The 21,103-nt window shown below is 45.0% G+C and overlaps 1 long non-coding RNA gene across 1 annotated transcript in view; it reads left to right on the forward strand.

Annotated features, from left to right (window-relative positions):
• Positions 1–374: 374 nt before the first annotated feature.
• Positions 375–21,103, forward strand: part of LOC144151511 (uncharacterized) — a 44,277-nt gene continuing 23,548 nt past the window's right edge. Inside the window, exons 1-4 of the long non-coding RNA XR_013318888.1 lie at positions 375–465; positions 13,365–13,513; positions 15,102–15,181; positions 19,865–19,945. This is a non-coding gene — a long non-coding RNA (uncharacterized LOC144151511). The remainder of the gene's footprint in view (positions 466–13,364; positions 13,514–15,101; positions 15,182–19,864; positions 19,946–21,103) is intronic.

The following is a 21,103-nucleotide window of genomic DNA, read 5'->3' on the forward strand; positions in this document are numbered from 1 at the left end:
CACAGTCTTTCTGTGAGGGCTAATATTTTGCGACATTTCGTGTTATGGGTCTTATTTAGTGCGCTACAAAACGTTTTGCTACAATTTTATGAATGTCTATCTCTCAGGTTCCATTCAAAATGACATTAAAAGAAAATACCCTGTAAATACCCTGTAAAGATTCTGCTTTGGGAGGTTTTTGTCTTCTGGAAGTTATGTATTTCAAACATTAACAGTGTTTTAAGTGCAGGTTTAAAGGTCCACAGTTATATTTATTTGTTGCACGAAAAGAGGCGTGGTGTATGGGCTGATATTTATAACGAGAATTTACGGATTTGATATAAATATCGTCCAGCCCACTATAGCTGTCAAAATTAAGGCCTTGCTTTAGACCACTCACGAATCATGAGAGCCCTGAAGTTCGCCTGCTTGCTTGGACTTATGCTAGTCGGATGTATGGCTACCACTTTGGAGGACCTGAAGAAGGTATGATTTTTCTTTTTATTATCCGGTGCTTCGCTCACTTAACTAACAGGAAAACCACTGAAGGACTATAAATTCTTCAAAAAAATGTTATATTGCTGGTTGTTTCGGTTGTGAGAATAACACCTGAAGAGCATTGCGTATGTCCACTGTTGTCCCGGAGCTTTTGTTGCCGCTGATAGTTAACGGTTCTCAGGAAGTATACGGAATTCCTGCATGAATTTTCTCGTTGTTGTTGGTAAACTTTATTGACACACACACGCACACACACACACACACACACACACACACACACACACACACACACACACACACACACACACACACACACACACACACACACACACACACACACACACACACACACACACACACACACACACACACACACACACACACACAAAAGACCCCCAAAGTCCGGGGTTCTGAAAGAGGAAATAATTATCTATGCAGACGGGAGGACCTGACGAATGTGAGCCACCAGAGCTCGCCACCAGGCCATTCGGTCCGGTCCCTCCGGCGGTGCGAGCCAGTCTTGGAGAGAGAAGGGAGGAGGTGAAAGGGATTTAAGATGAGTTGAGAGTGATGGTTGCGAAGCAGAACAGTCCCAAAGAACATGCGGCGTGTTGGGAAAGCCAACACTTAGAGCACCGTGCAGGGCTGCGATGGCCTTCTAATCGATACAGTATGTGTGGGGTTGGAAGTCTGTCCGTTTGCGCTTGCCGGATACGACAAGCATTTGCCCGGGGTAAGAGGTGAGATGGAGACGGTAGAGTCTGCCTATTGCTGACGAACTCGTACACAGTCTAGCGTCGATGTAGACGGGCTTGTCGCGGCTGCGTAGGTGGGGGGAAAGGGGTTGGCCAGGGCGTCTCCCGTAGTTCTAGCCCTTAATGGGGAAAATGCTGAAAATTATTCTTAAAGGTCAAAGAAAGATGCCTGGTTTCCACACAAATGACGGGAAGAAAGCCTAAGTTTTAAAAAAATGCCTACTGTTGTCACAAGGCATAGTATGCATAGTTCTGTATGACACGAAAAGGAGAGAAAAGGCTTAGATTATGTTATGTCGGACAGCGAAGCTTCAGATACCACCCCAGAAACCTGAGAATAGCCGACATCCCAATTCTTTCTTTTTATAGTTGCTGAAAATATTTACTGATACAGGTCCCTCAAATAGCCTCGTATAGCTGAACACAGTGTTATCAACTTGCCAGTACGCCTTCAGGATGCCAATAGCTTTACCTGTGCAAACCAAATTTGTTACGGCCAATTTTAAGGACGATTGCTTAGATTGAGAATTGGGATGACTTTAAATACATGGTCTTGACATGCTTCAAAGAGCATGCGATGGTTTATACTTCATTTATAAAGTACCCATAGAAAACAAGCTGCAGTTTTTAAATTTAACTTCAACTTTTGCCTCAGATCACACATGCCGTAAATATACACGCCCGGTCAGAGAAACCGCTTTTTAGTTTTATATGGTCGCAATCGAAACTTGTCAAAAAATTTGCCCTCTCCTGCGTTGTCTACACTTTCAAAGTACTGCTGTAAGATGATGCATCAAAGCATTAGAGGGCAGGTTACCAGGTTATTACAAGCAGGTTTCCCGCCCATGTCAGTGCTTACTGGCTGTGAGAAAGCCCTCAAAGTTTTTAAATTTCCACTTGAACCTGAGAAAATTAGGGACACGAACATAAAAATTATTGTAATACCTTACCGTCATGGGCTGTCACATGGTATGAAAAAGATAGAAAGTATAGTGAAAATGTTGCTTTTTTTGCAAAAAAGTACACTGAGACGAGTGTGTAACACTGTTGAGCTCATGTATAAAAACAAAAACAAAACGAAAGCCGCGTGAGTAAATGGGATATTAACCATAACATTTGTTGAGTGAAACCAAGAAGGGGTCCTGTATCAGATACCTTTGAATGGTGATCATGGGGACGGTGGGAAGTGGGGCAGGTGTGTAAATACTAGACTAGGAGAGCATCTTTCGTTACTGAAAGATAGGCCTTGCAGTCATTTGACCCTTCATTGTGAAAAAAATGCAAGTGCACCGTCTCTTAATGACATGAAGATAATGCACGAACACAGTAATCAAACATCAAGGTAAGTAGTCGAAGCTTTCTACATTAACATATTGGAAGAGAAATATAAATATTGCATAAGCCACTCATCCTTATCCCTGTGACATAACTACGTTGCTTCGCTGATGTCATAATTGTGTTTGGGAAAGCGTGACGAAAAAACTTTCAGCATTATTATCGATGTAACCCGCCGCGGTGGCTCAGCGGCTAAGGCGTTCCGCTGCTGAGCACTAGGTCTCGGGTTGAATTGCCGACCGCGGCGGCCGCTTTTCTGATGGAGGCGAAAACCAAAAACGCCAGTGTGTACGAGATTGCGGCGCACGTTAAAGATCCCCAGCTGGTCAAAATTAAACCAGAACCCTCCACTACGGCGTGCCTCATCGCCTGCTTTGCGTCGGCGAGTTAAACCCTACAATGAATCAATTATCGATGTACATAGTGAATAACCATGACCGGATGTATCTGTATCTAAATATTGTTAGCGTTGAATAGAGCTAGTCGATAGTCAGCGCCTGGGTTGGTAATTCCTTCTTTGTCCCCGTCGTGTTAACGCTGTTCGAAATATGCCTCCATCTTCTACAGATGAGTTTCCATTGCACAATGAATTTTCTTGTCAATTTATTACATGCTCTGTGGTACAAAGCATAACATCCTAAAATCATCATAATCACTTATTTTTCATTCAAAATTACTTTTTCGCCTCATGTGTAGATAACGTTATGACGTTTGCTTCCACTTTGTTTGGAAACGTTTTCGACAAATTCGGGACTCACCTAAATAGCGCTCAGCCTACGTGGACGCTTTAGAATGCTAGCGCAGCGTAAACAGTTTTGCTATTAGCTAATTTTCAAACACCCCAGCAGACCAGATAGTCTGAAGATTATCTTTTTTCCCAACCCACATTACAAACTACAGTTAGCAAGTGAGTGAGTATAGCATTTCATACTCGTGAGAGTGCTAATAAGATATGAATTTCAATCTACCTCGAGAACAGCTGCGGTCTTTAAATTTCCTTCCTTGGAACAAAACATTTTTACTAAGCTTCTACTCCCATACTGTTCCAAAATTCTAAACCCCATACAGGCATGTCTCGCACATGCCTTATAGCTGGGAACAAACCCGCTTGTTTGTTCGCAGAGAAATAAGCATCGAGGCTTATTTCTCCGCGATCATCACAATAAGATGCGAGCTTCCAATAGCACGTTTGTTAATTTTCTGGGACGCGGCAGCGTTCCGGGCGGAACAGTAAAAGAAAGGTACACCACTGCCAGATTTGTTGATATCGGTGTTTCGTCCATTCGCAGAAAGAACAATCCTTTCTTCCTTCTTTTCTTTTTTCTTTTTTCGCTTTTCCTTCCCTTTAATTTCGTCTGCTTTACTTTCCCGGCTACCAGTGCACGAGCCATTTTGGTACAGAAGGCTGCTTGTTCGGGAAGCAAAAATCATCGTGTATACCTAAGACGCTAAACTAGATATGTGTAACCACCCTAGGAAGTCTCTTTGGTACACAAACAGCATTCCCTCACTAGAGAAGAATCTGGCCACCCTGGTGCAGTAGTTGGCCCCACCTCCAATGACTGACCAATGAAACCATCCGCCCTCAGTTCTCAGTATCTGTAAGGCACTGGAACGGCGGCGGTCAGGCCAGCGTTGTGGCAGAGGGTGCTAAGAATCCCTGTGTCCTGACAGGCCTCCTTTGGACCTTTAACCTGGCGACGTTTGAGACGATCCCTGTTCAGCCAGGGAAGCTTAGCTGTACTGCAAGAACCGATCTCGGACATTAGGCGGCAGATTATAGGGTTAAGTGAAGTTAGAACCGGAGAGGACCTAATGAAGCTTACTAGTGGGCATATTCTGTGCTATCCTCAGAAAAAAAGAGAAAGGGTGGTTTTGAATTTCGCAAAGAAATATCAGGGGAAGTGGAAAAATTGTTCAACATTAAGTAAAACGTAGCAGTCGCTCTAAACAAGCTAAACAAGTGATACAGGTTACATATAGTTGAAGGCTATGCGCCAACAGCTAACTACAATGATGATGACGTAGAAAGTTTCTACTAGGATGCCGAATAAGCATTGAAGAAAAGTAAAACAGATTTCACGATTGTGATAAAAGACTTTAACACAACGTAGGCGACAAGAAAATAGCAAAAAGGGCACTGGTAAAGTTTGGAATAGGCGGTCGCAACAGTCGAGGAGATGCAAGGATGCGCTTGGCGGGGACCAAACGCCTGACGATAATGAATACACTCTTCCACGAACAAAAGAATAGGGAATGGGCATGCAGCGGTTCCGCCGGTTCAACAGAGCATGACTTTGGCTTCATTTGTAGGGACAATCCAAGTATTGTGAAGGATGGATAGGAACTAGGCAAGACCCAGGGCAGCGATGAGAAGGAATCTTAGAAGCAAGGTAAGGCCGAATCTCAAAATCGACAGAAGGAAACTTGTGAACAATAAGAAACCCTACATGACATCACTCAGAAGCCGTTATCAAGAGTTTTAAATATTCCTTCAAAACAAAGTCGCGCTTGTAATCACGGAGAATGAGGACAGACTAAATGAAAACATATTAACGCCAAAAAGGAATCATTAGAAGCTTTAGGAGGAAACACGCAGCCTGTAGAAAGCATGGAGGAGGAAACAAGTAACGTGTACGAAACAAACTCGACAAATAACTCCCAGGACGAAGGACGTAATTGGGGAACGTAAGCGCATGAAATTGTCGAGTAATGCGGATGAAACCGAATTACAGAGCTCTCGAAATTGATTGACAGACGTAAAACATTCGTGCGTACATCACGGCAGCGATCGAGGAAACTCTAGAATGAAGAGAAAACCTAAAAGCAACTTATAGAAAGTCACTTTTAGCAAAGGCAGAATGTGCGCACTCAGAGACAACCAGAAGAACATAACGCATAGCATGGACGAGGGAAACAAATGTAGCCGCCCTATTCTACACCAGGCTATATGCCTGCGATGTTAGACCAGCGGCAACTAGTGAGTGTACAAGCTTGGATATCGTTGTTTCCGTAGTTATTAAAGGCTCTCAAGGGCATGAAAAGAGCCAAAGATGCCGTGACGACGGTATAAATATAGGTCTTCTATAGGAGGGAGTACATATTGTACTGGAAAGGCACGCCGCACTATTCTCGGAATGCGTAGCTACTTAAAAATGCCCATATCCTACAAAAATGCCGTTGTAATTCGGATTCACAAAAAAGGCAACAATGACCTAATGGATTACAGGACCATCAGCCCTCTGTCAGTTGTATAAAAGCTGTTTACCAAACTAATAGTTAACAGCGTACGCAACAGCCTATATTCCCAGCAACCCAGACAGCAGGCTGAATTTAGTAAAGGATACTAAACAATACAACGTATTGATGTCACCAATCACAGAATAGAAAAATCCGCATAGCACTTAAACCCCTTTACATGTAATTTACTCACTACGAAGAAGTTCTTAATTCAGTACACAACTCAGCAATACTGAACGCATTAAGAAATTAGGGCATAGTGAAGACCGCTATAAGACTCCTAGACGATATATACCAACGATGTGCTTGAAGGATAATTCTTCACAAGCAATCAAATCACCGATCCGAAAGAGCGTTAAACAGGCATATGCCATCTCGCCAAAACTATTCACAACCTGTCTGGAGGCGGCATTCAGGAACCTTGATTAAAAAAAACTAGGTTTACGGATAAACGGGGAATACTTAACTCATCTCAGATTTGCAGACGCCATATTTTTGCTAAGTAAGTATTCGGAACACCTGAAAAAATGCTTCAGAAACTACAATCACAAAGCGAGGCCGTGGATGTAAAGCTAAATATGAATAAACCGAGTGGGATGGTAAATAAACATGCCGAAAGCGCCCTCTTCGGCTTATGTAACGAAACGCTAGAACAACTAGAAGAGTAGATGCGCCTCTTACAGGTTGTCAGAGCTTACCGAGATAGATAGATAGATAGAAGCAACTTTATTGTAGTCGCCTGCAGAGCGACACCACCATTAAATGGCGCCGCGACGCGGGCCCCTACGTCTTCTCAGCGGGTGGTCTTTACTTGACTACGGCGCGTGCAACTCCCGCGTTCGGTCGCCCTTGGGGCAACGTCCCGGCGGTTTCGCTCGGCCTTTGTCTTTCAAGAGCCGCCGAGACCTGCTGGACGGCCCAGGTTTGGATTTCTTGGTCGTAGCACTTCGCCGCAGCCGCGAGCCGCGGCGGAATCGTTGTACTTGTCGACGCTTCGTCGGGGAACTTGGTGCAGTCCCATAGGATGTGCGTCAGGGTGGCCCTCTCCCGCTGGCACACGCGGCACACATCACTCACATACACTTGCGGGTACACATACTTCATCAACACTGGGGTGGGTAAGGACCCAGTCTGCAGTTGTCTGAGCAGCACCGCCTCCGCTCGGCTCAGCCCCGGGTGCGGGGGTGGGAGAGTCCTTCGAGCCAAGCGGTAGAACTGTGTAAGTTCGTTGAACGTCGTCAAACGGTCCTTGGCGCTACACCACAGTGGACGGTCGGTTGCAGCGGCGCGGTTGGTTAGCGCTCGCGCCACTGCGTGTGCCGTCTCGTTGTGGTTGGCGTGCTTGTCCGACGCATCGTTGCCCGCGTGCGCCGGGAACCACTTGGTTTTTACACACCTTTTCTCGCGTTCGAGGTCGACCGAGCACAGAACGCGCACAGCCTCACCGCACACTTTGCCCTTGGCATAATTCCGCACTGCACTCCTCGAATCACATAACACTGACTGGCACCCGAAAGAAATTCGGCAAAGAGGTATGGGCTGGTGTGCCTTCGGCAAACATTCCTAAATAATAAAAAGTAAGTACTGCTATCGTTCAAAAGAACAATATACAATCAATGCATTCTGCCGATGATTAGATATGGAGCGGAATCTCCGCGCCTTACTAAACTGGAAAACAAACTTACTTCGGCTAACGGACCATGTAAGGAATAACGGGGTGACAGTTATAGGAAGCGAGCTTCTTGGATTCGGGAGCAAACTCGAGTAGATGACATCATAGTTCCAATAAAAAAGAAATGGTCGTGCACAGGCCATTTACAGTGGCAAAATGGCAACCCCTGAACCACTAGGATAACAGATACCGAGAGAACGGGCTAGAGAAGGTGAAGCAAATATCTCGGTGGAGTGACGAAATAAGGAATTTCGGGGGCAAACATTGGCTTCCAGCAAAGCAGGACCGGGGCGGTTAAAGGTCAGTGGAAGAAGCCCTCTTCCTGCGTGGGTGTGAGTAAATTGATGATGACCATGATGATGATGGCGATGGTGATAAGATGATGAGATGATTTTTTCCCTTTTTGAAAACAGTGTTGGTAAAAGAAGAAGACTTCTTGGTAATATGGATGCCCTAGTTATTGTAGTCTCGAGTAATGGCATTTATATGCTGAAAGCTTTGTCTTCTACTGAAAATTTGTTACATTTAATGCATTTCTTGCTCCGCCCAAGGCTGTTATTAGGATTGCCTGAACGTTTTCGGGCACAAGAAACAAACACAATATCAAGGAGTGGGTGGCATTTTATTACGTTCTGGAACACGCTGCAGCAATCAAGCAAGATACTAAAAGCACCTAAAAGAACTGTACACCCTTATAAGAACCTTATAAAACCCTATATAAAAGAACCTTATGAAGAACCTTATATTAATAATGCCTCAGAAAACCGTCCTCGTTGTTCGGAGGATTAATTCTAACACGAGTAGAGTATCGCATTATGTGGGCGTACTCAGTAGTTTAAAAACAAAGGTGCCGTTTTCTCTACGTAATAAAAGTTATATTTTGGCTTGTCTACTACGCCGGGAACCTATATAATCTTCATGTACGTACGGCTTTTCACAAGCAACGCACATTTTACGCAAACTGCTTATGTGGTTACGTCTCCGTTTTTAAATGAGTTGCACGTGGGAATCAAATATTGATCATTATCATGATCACTTACGAATTCCTTAAATGGCCCATGCGGGGTGTACATATGGAGGTGTGCAATAACACAGATGTTGCCGGAATGGCGTGTAAAACAAAAATAGCAACAGCTGAAAAATGCAGCAAGATGCGCCTAAAAATAAAACAAAAGAGGTTATTTCACGAACAATTCAGGATAAGGAAAGTTTTTATTTTTGGTATTTTGAAGGGCTTTTCTCAACAACAACGACACAGTAACATTAGCATTTCTAACGACCAGCAGCAAAAAGGAACAAACAAAAATACCATAAAATTAGTCTACACTAAAGAAAAAAGAAAACAACGAGAAGAGTATGACACGATGAGTTCAGGATATGAGCAGTTGGGAAATATCAGAATTTTCACGCGCTTCGCTTTGCAACGACAGAATCTGCCAAGACGTTTCATCGTTCTGTTGCTACGTGATGGGCACATTTGTTTAAAGCTTCAGAGAACCATGCAGGCGCTGGATGCTTAAAGAATTCAAGAGGCCATGACATTATCGCCCGAAAAAAAAAACAGGAAGAAATGTCAGGAAAGATATAGTATACTTTACGGAGTAGGCATAGTTTCGAAATGTGACGTCTTCGAGCTAGACGGAGCCGAAAAATAGGCGATTTGATGTTTGTAGCGATGATAGTGTTGTCATACTTCGTGGTTTTTCTGAAGTGTTTACCAGGTACTTTGACAAGGGTTTCATGTTGGAGATGTCTATTTACGTTGGCTACGAATGACAATCTTGTCTGCGATCGACGAGACGACGATACGAATGCTATGTAGATAAAGAATGTAGTTTCATAACTTTGTTTGACCACTTTGATGAATTACGGTATAATCATATTTACGGTAATAATCATAGTCATATACATCGAAGAGGTCGTCGTATTGACGGTGTGTTGTGGATGCAAAGGCATCCTAAGCATTGTAGACTTCCACCAGCTTTTCATCGTGGAGTCAGCGCAGCGGTGGCGGGATCTTTATGTCATCTGTGGAAGGAGTGGGACTCTCGTAGCCATGTATCCAATTATCCGTAATGGTTTCTAGAGAATGCGGCGGTCGTGGTGACCTCTCCCAAGGTGGGTGTTTTCAAGACACTGACGTGCGCAAGGGGTATTTCATGGTACCGATCGCATTCGCAGGACGACACGCGTCTGAACGAACCGGGAGCGTACGCTATGACGTGACTTTCCCGTTTCGAGCAAGTGTGGCCCCGACCACGGCGAAAGCTGGAGTTCTTTTTTTGCTGAAGCCACTGCACGAGCTTTGGACTTGGCCGTCACCGCTAGGCACCCGCTCAGGAGCGCTCGGCGTTTTCACGCAAATCGGGGTTTTTGCCCCTTTTTTGCGAAAGCCACTGCGCGTGCTGTCGACGCTGGGCGGCGGCCGTGAGGCACGGACTCGCGAGCGCTCCGCATTTCTTAGACGCAAAGCATCTTTTGCTCGGGCCTATGTCCGTTGTCCGTTGTCCATTGTACGTTGTCCGTTGGCGTCCGCAACTCTCCTACATCCCCCTCTCCACGCCAGCTGTGCGATAATGGGCTTCTCACTCCGTCCTCCTCTCCACGCCTTCTGCGCGATAGCGCGCTCCTCCCTCCATTCTCCTCTCCACGCCAGCTGTGCGATAGCACGCTGCTCCCTCCGTCCTCCTCTCTACGCCAGCTGCGCAATAGCGCGCGCATGCGTGCCTCTCCCTCCGTCCTCCTCTCCATGCCAGCGCTATATATAACCGCGTGCACGCGCCGCTGCCTCAGTTGCTTCGTCGGATGAGTCTCGCTCCTGCGTCTGATGAGTACCGACAGTCCTGCTAGCGGATTGGCTGACACAAGTTCAGCCAGCATCAGCCAACCAGTTAACAGAGCCGTTCGTAAGAGGGGAACCCTGAGGTGATGCGAATCATCGCGGAGTTTCCAACAACGCTCAGGCGATGTGGGTAACCAACGCAAGTGAAAATAAAGGGAACTACGCGATGCTTCGCATTACCTCAGGGTTCCCTTCTGGAAGATGGTGTAATTTTTTGGCATATCTTTCTGCAACATGGAACTTACGGCGAGTAACAACAGCTCTGCCGTTACAAACCAAACACGCCTCCCATGTGTTTTATACATGCTCTAACGATCTTTTTTGTTAGATGTGTTGTAACAGCCCTCTGAACTCCACTCGACACAAGACACGTTCAAGGGTAGACGATGTCCGCAAATACCGGTATAAAATGGCGAAAAATACTGGTAGAGTCCTAAGACGCTCCGAAGACCTTTGCCAGAACATGGTTATTTTAAAGATTTACAGCTGTCGTTTTCTGTGGGTCTGGCATGAGGCGAATTTTGTCAATAAGGAGGCCTAGCTGTTGTTTTCTGTGGGTCAGGCATGATGCGCATTTTGTGAATAAGGAGGCCTAGAACAAGGGTTCGGCCCTCTCTCGATCGACGAGCCCCGCCTATTTTACAGTCCAGTATTGTGGCTAAACGCATTGTGCGCCCACAAAATGAACAGCCGATCATCACACTATAGTCTAGGCAATACATGCAGGTATTTTATTCTAGTGCCCAAAAGCATATAGTCATATTTCACTTGTGCGCCACTTTTCAGCGTTCACAATGCACTCAAAAGTGGCGCGAGATTTGAAGGCTCCAAAAGGCATTACTTTCAATTGGAAAAGTACATCGGGGATTAAAAACGTTTTTATCAATGGGTTTATAGGAATTTTGCAGTAGAAGGATCTCACACCAAATGGGGAGACGTACAATGGCTAATGAAGACTATCTGTTGCCTAGTCTGTAGGAGGAGGATGGTAGACGTCTATTTTTGTGACTCCATTAAGGCACGGTAGCCAACAAAAATACTCCGTAAGCCATGTTTCTTTTTGACGACGACCACGGGGAAACTTGAAAATTTGGAAGTTCGCAAAAAAATTCATTATGCAATTTCTCTTTTATTTACTCATTGAGAACCTTGCGAGCAGACGGGGAAACACTATACGGCTTATGACGTATTGGGTTCACAAAACCGCTGTGCACTGAATCGTGGATCCCGGGGTATGGCATTGGTATGCACTGCTGTTCGTGAGACAAATAGAAGACACGCGCATATTATGAAAGTAAGCCAATCAAGGATTGAAATATGGAGATGTCTTCCGGGCAAAGATGGTGTGGTCCTAGGTTCAAAACGTCTATTTGTGGTTTTCGGAATAGGTAATAGCGTTCTCAGCTATTACCTATTCCGAAATACGGCATTAATGAGTTGAGCAGCCGCAGACCGCCCAGTTCGGAGTAAGCCATAATTACACGTCCTCATAAGCGTTTCTATCAAGGGCCATGTGCTTGGGTTGGATATTTGTAGGCTAGGGTTGGATATCTGTAATGGCGATACCCGCACCTTACCAAACTGCTGCGTGATGGGTTTATTATTTACAGGTTTCTAATGAGGCGAAAAGGTTAACAGGGCGAAAATGGAATGGCAGTGCGCTGTTAATACAAAGCTTAAACAGCTGGGGATAAACCTTAAACTGAAAAAAGCGCAAACAATAGGAGAAAGGCAAACTAGACACACGCAGCGCGTTCTTGGCCCTGTATTTTGGCTGTTTTTTTTAGCAATGTCTACCAACTGGTTCGCCGTGTCTCTCGTTTACAGTACCCGACCACTTAGTCCTCCTCTTCGGACCTTCAGGCTCGCTGATGGTGTGATCAGCCGAAGTGTCGCAAGTGTGCCTCTGGGAACGTAACATTACTGATCCACTCGTTGCCGTAAATATCATTGTTGCGGCGAGATATTTTAGTGTCCCTGAATGCGACAAAATAAATCCTGATTTGCAGGCGAACGCCTGTACAGTTGTACGCGCTTCACATACGTATTTGCGGTATACTTCAAAGAGCCGTGGTAGATTTTCGAAAGTCCCTGCCTCCACTTAAATGCCACGATGTGTAAGCCCGAAAATAAGGTACAGTTACATTATTTATATTACCATATACCGATACGAGGCTAACGTTATGGTCGCGTGATTGGTTTCCCCGGATTCGTGGAACATAAACATAACAATATTGGTCAATAAGCTGCCAATAAAGATGAGGATGTGACTTGCTTTATTTTACAAAAAATAATGGAGACAGACAGACAGACAGACAGACAGACAGACAGGCAGAAATAAAGGAAGGAAGAAAGAAAGAAGGAAAGAATGTAACCGGAGAGTCCGAAAAAAGGAAGAAATGAGCACAAAACTGTCTAGCCGGCAAGCTTGCCTATCGCCGTTACAAAGAAATCAAGTGCAAGTACAACATCGCAGTAGAAAACTCGTATGACTGAATCCCCCCTAGAAAGAATAACTGGAGTGGATACGGAGGTGATTTTATGGAGGCGAAATCCTCCGTCGTCTTCCTCTAAAAGTCATCCACTGGTTTAGACACAACCACTCCCGTTGACGTTAGCACACTGGAAGAACACACTTGAGTTCAAACTGCGCAAGTAGGTATTACGAGTGGCTTAGCACGAACGGTAGATTGTTGGTGTAAGGCAGAACAGATACCCTGCTCAAACGAACGCAATAATTGCTCCACGATGCTCATTACTGACGAACTCCAAAGTGCACCTTAACCCTCCAAAGTGTAGTCCCCTCCCCCCTGTGATAAACAGAACGTTGACGGGCACAGGAAAACATAGCAACGTTGAAAATTGCTCGTGCCGCTTATGAACACTGACCTGTGCGGTGAAAAAAAATGATAGAATACTTGCTTTCATAACAGGGTATATAAAAGTTTTTTTTGTAAATTTGAAGTATGGTTGTTTGATGTTGTGTGTTCCTTATGCACATTCCCAATTTCCAACAGTGGTTTCAATTCCATGTTTTGTGCAGTTTCTGGATACCAACAATATCTGGACAATCCGGCGGAGCTTCTCCGCTGATTATGCTGGTCGTGCCGTCACGTGTGACCGTGCTGCGAAAATTAATATTATCAATACAACGTACAACTTTTTTCACATTTGGTATGCCGGATACGTAAAGTAAGCATCTCTATCAAATCAAAACACTTTTGCGTACACTACATATTCGTGCTAATGGCATAAGGTCTAAACGATTAGAGAACCTGATTTTCTCTTGTTTGATTATTTTGTGACCAGATTGGAAAGCATCTTTAATGCAAGATTTAAGGAAAGTAAACTACGAGTATATTTGCCGTTGAATTGCCTGTCGCTCAGATGTTTGTGCCTCTAAGCAAGTGCGAAAGGTTGTTAGCGTGTGTGGGCAGAGAATATTACGGAATAAGGTAGAAAAACAAGAATATACGCCTTGCGATAAACGCCTTCCAACGAAAAGAAATTTCGGCCTTTTATGTTTTGTTAATATTTATCTTGCTCAACTATGCGTTCAAAAAGACCCTGAAATGCGGATTTGCATTGTTATGTTCCTTAGGTACGTCTTCTCGGAAGGCATAATCGATAAATACTATTTGCTTCAGGGCGTTTGAAATCAAACGAGCGATTGCGGCTTTTACCCTACGAAGGTTGAGTATCGTAGCTGACGTAATAAATGGGCTGCATCGACGTGTGAGCAGCACCATAGTGCGAAACATTATTGCAATATTTCAGCCTGTCACGCAATGTACTCCTCTAAAACACCCCGAAACTACTTCGCAAAAATTTCAACTTTCAGACATTTTTGGCCGAGGTGCCTTACGTAACGAGGTCATGGCCTAAACGTTCCGTCTATTTGAGATTTCATAACCAACCCTTCCCTTTACGAGTAAGAAACCCGGCAACTTGCGAGGATTGTGTCGAAGCTGGCTGCCACTATCGCAATGATACCTGCGCCTGTTTTAACAAACAACGATTAAAATTTGAACCACCAATTTTAACAACTTGGCGATATTCGTAATGATGCGGAGTAATGCAGGATTTACAGTTCAGTCAGAATTCAAGACAATCTTCTTAATTTTGTTGAAAGACTTGGAAGTGCAATCACAAATGGTTTAGTCTATGTACAGTATATCACACACTTCGAAACAAGGCACTTTATTATTATGCGTTTGGCAGCGGAAGATGGTTGAAACAATTACGCCAGAAAATAACTGCAATCAAGCTGCTTATAATTCTGTGTCGGGATTTTAACCGGATGTTGACAATTACATAGTGCCGCACGCAGAGTGAAAGTCGAGGCAGAAATATGCTGAAACCCATACCTATAGCTTGTAGCTTTTACTGAAATAAAATGAAGGGTAATCGCGGCGCGTTAATACTCAAGCGCAGTAAGCTAAGAAACCATGCAGTCTACGGTTACCCCGCCAAACAGACATGGTTTTACGCCTTCGAATGCTCTATCCCGACGAATGCCGTACTATTTCAGCTTTAGTTTGTTCCATCACAATTCATTCAGAACGTGGGTGCCCTTAAGAAAATATCTCGCGTCATTTATTTTCATTATTATTTACCTTTTAAAAAAATACCTGGTTCTTTTAATATCAGGCTCTATTTTACATGCCAACAATTTCAGGAATTGAGGATTAGTTCTGGGGCTGTTATGAGTCCTATTACCTACGAAACGCTTACTCTGAAGCCCAAATATAAAGTACGGCATTTAATATTTCTTACACAGGAAACAGGAACTATTGGTTGGAAAATTATGGTTTAATAAGAATACCAACGAATCCGGTATAGACGTTCGCCACCATTATGGTAAGCGGCCTCTCTCCAATTTCTCAACATTTGCATTTACTTAAATTCAGTTGCACGCAAAAACCACTAATGTTAAGGTGTTTTCAAATAATTTTCACTTTTTAATCCTCACAATACACTGTAACATTGTGGCATATGTGCTGGGGATGTATGTTCAAAACACAAATAACGTAAACGGATGAGAATATTTAATCACAGTGCAGAGGAATATGAGCATATATTTACATTTGAGACTTGCGACATAATATTTAATTAGCCGTTTTCCGGGTGCGCGTGTTGTTTTAAATGCCATGATCTCTCTTAAATCACTACCACGGAAAGGCGCAATAACGCCCAAAGCTGGATGTCGGCCTGTGTTAGGTCTCTATTGCCATTTTTTTGGTGCAGCGATCCTTTGTAACACCGCAAAAACTTGGGTCCAACTACATTATGTTACTCTGGGGCCCCTATCTATATTACAAACATTAAAGTGATGCACCATACTAAAACAACACTAAGATGCTTACTATTATGCTGCCGGCTACAAGTTCTAAAGGAGCAGGTCGGCGTCAGCTGCCACTAGGAACACCAGGACTACAATTTAAGTGTGTGCCAGAGATTGGGCGATCTGTTCTTTGAGAGAAGAAATCGAACTCTAAAAGTTGGTGCTGCTCTCAGAGCGAACGAGTATTTCAAGTAAATTGGTCGCATGCAAAAAATTAACAAGATGCTTTAGTTTACTTAGCGGGTGTCACAAATTTGTCGTACCGTCCACTATTAAGGCACCCAACATGTACGGAATTCCGCACACGTCTTGGGAAGAATTTCGGCAGAACGGCTCTACTAGAACATCTTTACCATCTGCTGCATCTTGACGAGGGAACACAAATGCTGAATATTTTACAATGATTGGACACCTTCACGACGTCTTTCCGCGTCGCCCATGGTGGTTTTCCAGCCATTGCTGGTGTGTGCATCTTCGCCGTCGTTCACGGAAGGCTATGACGCCGCAAACGTCCCACCTCATTTGACTCCAGATGGTGGGACACCTGTGCACTGCCTGTGTTACTGTAGCTGGTGGCCATAGTGCTGTTTTTTTACAGTGCTGGAGCATTGCGCCCATGAACTTATTATTGTTCTGGTCTTTTTATCACATAAGGCTGTAATCACTTTTTGTTCCACCGGTGTCTTCCCCTTCGCACGGCCGCTTTCTCCCGCATTTCCCGACGTACCCAACGAAAAGCTTTGTTCCAAAGACTACTTTCGCTTGGCCCCTAGGAACAGTGACCCATGTCCTCTTGTCCTGTAAATAAAATCCAGACGGTGGTTACGCCTCGTTATTCATCGTCGACGTATTGATTACACAAAGTGTGAAGTTATGTCATCTCGTCGCGAAATTGGCCTACAATGATGTCAGTGTGCCAATCCTCAATTTCGGGTTCTCGCCGCACGTCCTTCATGGTGGCGGGTCTTTGGCCACTCTTGCACGGGTACAAGACTACGAGGTTTCCGCTGCAGCCTTCAAAGTAACGTTAAACAATGTAGAAACCACACGCCTGCCTCCGTTATCTGAGGCTGACCTGCGTAAGGTGATCGCTACGGATATCATGGCGGCACAAGAAATCCGACGCTCTTTGGAGTCATACAGCGACACATTTGATTTTGGTGATCTTTCTTTGGGAAAGACCTCAAGGAAAACGCTGCGCACCAACACCAGATACGCCAGTCCAGCGCACAAGCGGCGGTATCGCGTGTCCCTGGAAGAGTTGCTTGTTATTCGAAAGTAAGTGCCCACTCCGCTCAAAAAACGTCATTCAATATTGTTCTAGTTTATGGGCGTCGCCGGTTGTATCGGTGAAAAAGAAAGACGCCACATGGCAATTCTGCGTAGACAAGACATCTTAATAAGGTCGGAAAAAGAATGTATCGACTTATCGACGATGCGCTAGATTGCCTTCATGGTGCGGAATACGTCTCCTCTATTGATCCCCGGTCTGGGTGCTGACAGGTGGCTGTCGACGACACGGGGTGCAAAAAGATGGATTTTGTGACTCCTAACCAGCTCTACCGATTTAAAGTAATGCCCTTTCGCCTTTGTAACACTCCGGCTACATTTGAGTGAATGATGGAATTTCTGTTGCATGCCTTCAAATGGACAACATGCCTGGGCTATTTGGACGACGTTATTATGTTTTCGTCGATTTTTGGAGCAGACCTTCAGGGCCTCTCTTCCACTGGCCGTTTTTCGCAGAGCCGTACTGCAGCTGAACTCTTCCAAATGTCTGTGTACGACGGCAAGTCACTATCCTTGTATGCCATCTGATGCCCACGGAGTACAGCCCGACCTTGATAAGATATAGGCTGTGCGATTTTTTTTTCTGTGTTCAGCAAAAACAGTGCGAAACTACGTCGGCTTATGGTCTTATTTCCGCTGATTCATGTGAAACTTCGCACGATCGCTCATCCTCTCACAGAACACCCCGAGAACGATGTCCAGTTTGCCTGGAGACTGACCAAAAAGCTATTTTTTGTGCGCCGGTCCCCACTCTGACCAGCTCTCCAATCTTGAGCCACTTTGATTCTTTCGCTCCGACGGAAGTACGGCGTGGTGCCAGCGGACCTGGAGTAGGCGCTGTTCTAGTCAAAGTTCAAGTTGAAGGCGTCCATCACAAGCATTTTTTTCTACGCCAGTCGCCTCTTTTCCTCAGCGGAAGCCAACTGCACCATGACAAAACGAGAGCTGCTTGCAGGGGTGTGGGCTGTAGGCAAATTTCAAACAAACTTGTACGTCGTCCTTTCACCATCGTGACGGACTCTCACGCCCCCCGCTGGTGGTCGTCCATGAAAAACAGCACGGGACGACTCGGTCGTTGGGGAAGCGGGCCCAAGGATACACGTTGACTGTTTTCCATAAATCCGGCAATTCAGAAAAACTAGGTGACTACCTGTCGCGGTCCCCTGTCTGTAAACCGAACTACACTGACACCAGCGTTGATGCCTATCTTTTGGGAATTTCCGATTTCCTCCGTATAGGTGATAAACAATGCTCCGACTTTTAACTGCTCTCGATCATCAGCCGCCTCGAAAATAACTCTACTGGTACTTCCTTATGTGCGTTCCTCCTGCGTGACGGAGTGCTTTATAACCGGAAATACCACTTAACGGTCCCGGCCCTTTACTCGTTGTAACGGAAGACTTGCGTCAAGACGTGCTCAAACATCTTCATGACCAGCGCTGCAAAAAACCAAACTACGCCTCCTGCAGGCCACATCCAGCCGCTAGATACCCTTTCCGAACCCTTCTTTCTTGTCGGCGTTGTACTGCTTGGTTCATTTACTTTGTCCGATTTTGGCAACAAGTAGATGGCGGTTGCTAGGAACTATGCAATTCAGTACGTTCCATCACCCGTGCACTACCGACTAGCTGATCTACGGATGTTGCAGACTTTCTCCTGGAAAATGCCACCTTACAACACAGCGCTGCACTTCAGCTTCTCACGAATTGTGGCCGTTCTCTTTAGCCAAGGTGGTTGATAACACACTTCGATCGCGTTCTACACGTCATAAACTTCCCAAAGCGTATCGCCTACAGACTAGCGGCCTGACAGACACGGCTCCTTTCCTACAATGACGACAGAGTGGGCCTCATGCAATCTGGGTGGGACCGCCCTGAGCGCTTGTACATAGATTCCATCGTGTTTTAAACCTCATCATTGCCTTGCTGCCATGTAACATTGTTTTCATTTCTTATACCCCTATCTCTGTCGTTTTTAATGTTCTTTTCTGGTTAGCGGGTTTTGTTTGGGCTCAGCTGGGGTGTAGAAAAAAATTCACCCGCACTTCCCCGAAGGGGAGCATGGGGAAGTGCGAATGCACGGGTGATGCGAAGGAACTCTTCTTGGCCAATCGCCCTAAGTGGGTATGTGGTGCGGATGGACGGACGGCGGTGGACGCGTGATTCAGGGTCGCTTAAGAAGTGCATTCGCACTTAATATTTTTCAAATGATGGCGGCATAGAATCTTTATTACGGCGTATAACAAGGCGCCGTTTCAAAACTAAACAAAGAGGCCTTCGGTTGCGAACTTGGCCTGGTCATCCTGGCTCCTCTTCTAGACAACGTGTGGTTAACACCCGCCATCGTACGTTTCTGATGAACTGGCAGGAGTGTAGGAGTAAAAAGATCTCGGCGTTGCCCACTGCAGATTTTACTTACTGCGTTAACTCGGATAATCCCGATAAATTGGTTAGTTCGGACATCTGTATGGGTCGCAGACACACGCATGACAGCTGTGAATAGCAGCGATACCAGAGGATCTCATTACAGACACCGTGAACACCGTAAATATTTTTTCTGAATACCAGCAGCTCAACGGAAGGCGTAATTTCCCTCTTGTTTTGTAGATGGCCGTAACAGCAAAAAACTGATATTGCTGTCTGGTTAGCTGCCAGTAAAACTTTCGCAACATATGTTCCCTCTGTTCTATGTGAATTTCTTTTTTTTAAAGCTTCTTGCGATCAAAACTCGTTTCTGCTACCTCCTCAAGACACAAAGTAAAAGTTCGTTATCATCTTCAACTAAATAGCTGCTCAGTAAAAATTTCGTATTTTGGAATAGTGCCATGAAAGGAACAAAACAGTTGTTATTAAGCACCGATATTTTGAGGAGGGGATGAAAGATAATTTTGCAACTGTTTTCTTTTTCAGAAAAAAAGTTTACCTCTAAATACATACTTAAATATTTCAATCCAGCCTACCACTGCGCCGTGTTTACGTTGAGAATAGGAGGTACGTAAACAATTTACGATATCTGATTTGCTTTTCTGGGCACTACATAGTACTGTAAGTAATGTAAAAAAGTAATTGCTATTTCCGTGGACCAAATAATTTGTTGTCTCCCGGAAAACGCAGCCCCTGAAACATTTTTGAACAAGTTGCAAGCAGCGGCGCCATTTTAAGCTCACAATATGTAGTAATCTTGACATTCCGCTAATCAAGAATTCATTAATTACTTCCCCATTATACCCTGTCCATCGTAACTTCAAAACGTTCCAGATTCTTTGTTGCTTCATTCATTAAGCCTGTGCTCTGTGTAAGTGTATCACGTCCTTTGTGTGTTGCTGTAAACAATGCCTCAATGTTTGTCAGTTTCCAGCAAGTTTCCGGATTACGGTTCATGGCCGCCATCGAGCTTACAAAGAAATATAAAATTACCCATCAATTCCAGCTCAAAGTTTTGCAAATAACAGAGATGAAGGCTGAGAATAGTCATCGAAAAGAAAACAACCTTCTAGAAATAGTGGCAAGAAAACGGCCCGTTGTCTTGAACGAATGGTGTTACGCTGTCGACCAAAATTGTATGACATTGGAGACTTGGGCCGTCCTACAAACACTTTCAAGAGCAGAACCCTGCTATAGTCCCCCAAATGTATTGCATCAGCTGTCTTTACGCTAAACTTAACCAGAACTAATGAGTGATCATAGCTTGAAGGTGAAGTGGTGTAGAGCACTGCACGGGCCCGGGCTGGCCCGAAAGCCCGGGCCCGACCCGGCCGCGTATTCCCAAACCATATCCCGTAGGGGCCCAGGCCGACCACACCCCCTCAGCAGGGGCGCAGCCAAAGAGATTAAAAAAATTGCAATTTTTTAACCTCCTTGGACGCAGCACCGTGACGTCTCTACCTATATGTGCGCGACTTCATGCGCGGTGGATTTTTCTTTTTTCCCCCTCCCCTCGTTTCGACTGCTTGGCAGGCGGCCGATGGTTTCGCTCCGTGGGCGGGGCTGGGCTGCGGCGCTGGGGAAGCTGACGCAAATGTCGTAGAAGCTAACCTTTTGTACCTGAGCCCCTGATCTCTGCGCTCTTCTTGCGCACCTGCAAAATTGACGCTGACCTCCGATCGTGTTCCTAAATAAGCGCTGGACTCGGTGCTCGAAGTGCGCGCG

Source organism: Haemaphysalis longicornis, unplaced genomic scaffold, assembly GCF_048455015.1.
Source record: "Haemaphysalis longicornis isolate Haplotype H1 unplaced genomic scaffold, Haemaphysalis longicornis Haplotype H1 scaffold_9, whole genome shotgun sequence".
Lineage (NCBI taxonomy): Eukaryota > Metazoa > Arthropoda > Arachnida > Ixodida > Ixodidae > Haemaphysalis > Haemaphysalis longicornis.